The following is a 1,521-nucleotide window of genomic DNA, read 5'->3' on the forward strand; positions in this document are numbered from 1 at the left end:
ATAAAGAAATAGAACTTCACAAACAAGAATTTCCTCACAGAAGGACTCATTCAAATTTGGCACTATGAGGAGGAAATACAAATTAATGGTTAAAAACTTATAAAAAGAATGCCAAGACGGATCAAATCTTCAATAAAAAATAAGAGGATGCCCCATCAATATTAAATGTATCAATATTTTAAAAATAAAGTATTATGCCTTTGATATAACAAGATTTTACTATAAATTTCCCAATTATTCTAATAATTTTCACACCTCTGTACATGATGGCTAAGAAAGAAGGATAATTTCAGTTCTACAACCATACTACATCAGTTACGATTAAGCAAATATTAAAAAATCCACCAACAGCATAACTCAAATAACACACAGACGTGAAGAGTAAATATTTTTAATAAAAAATTCATCAGAGTATAATGTTTACGGCAATAAAATTTAATTTACAATCAAAACTCGCTTAACTAAAATGACATAGATTTAAAAGGAGAGAAATCATAGCAGTAGTTTGATTCCTTAAATTTAACATACAATAAACACAATTTTAATTTTAAAACGAACATTAAATATAAAATCTATCATACATTGGAACAAACAAAATTTTTTGAACTCATGTCAAAAATTTGAGCAAAAATCTTTCTATATTATTGTTGACTCTTTATATCATATTGACAATAACCTCAAACTCTATTTGAAAGTTTCAGAGACTTTTCATTAATTTCTTTTTTTGTGACCATGTACTAGTAAATTAGGCTCCATTTTAGCAATCAAAGCACAACATTTGGAAAAATGTTAAATGTGTCAACATGATATAAATGAATCAACAATTGTTGTTTTACAATTCAAAAAATCAGCAAACAAAAACTCAACAAAAAGTGGATATAACGTAGGACAATAAATGTGTATATATAATATATATATGTATGTGTATATATATATTGAATGCTGAACTTTAAATTTGCTGTGGACAAGGCTACCACAATCTTTAAATCACATTTCAGCTGGTAGAAAAATAAAGTTCAGCTTTAAGTACTACAACAGAACATTTTTGCACAGAAATCCATTTGGCGAGAAAATCAAAAATAATGAACGAAGATGCAATGAAAAGCATTACATATATGTGTGCTTATAAAACATTCTTTCCATTTGACTAATGCAGTCCACAAATCGCTTTTCATGTAGAATTCCCATTAAGAGTTGAAGACTCCATTTCTTCTCTTAGCAAGCGTATTAATGAAGAAAAATACAAAAATGTAGACTAGAACTGTATTGCACTAGTATGCAACAGATTAAAATTATGAGTTCTTAAAAATAGGTTAATAAACTAAATGTTTAAGTTGAGAAACATTTTTTTTTCTCAGGTAGGAAGTAATAGAAAAATGCTACTGGATATGAACAATGTGCTCCTTAGGGGCATGAAGTTTCTCAACCTAGGACAGTAAATAAAAAGAGAGAAAAAATTACTTTAAAATAGATAACTATTTTACAAAATTTTCAAGGCACAATATCAGCTGTGTTGTTTGT

This window comes from Uloborus diversus, chromosome 6 (genome assembly GCF_026930045.1).
Source record: "Uloborus diversus isolate 005 chromosome 6, Udiv.v.3.1, whole genome shotgun sequence".
Lineage (NCBI taxonomy): Eukaryota > Metazoa > Arthropoda > Arachnida > Araneae > Uloboridae > Uloborus > Uloborus diversus.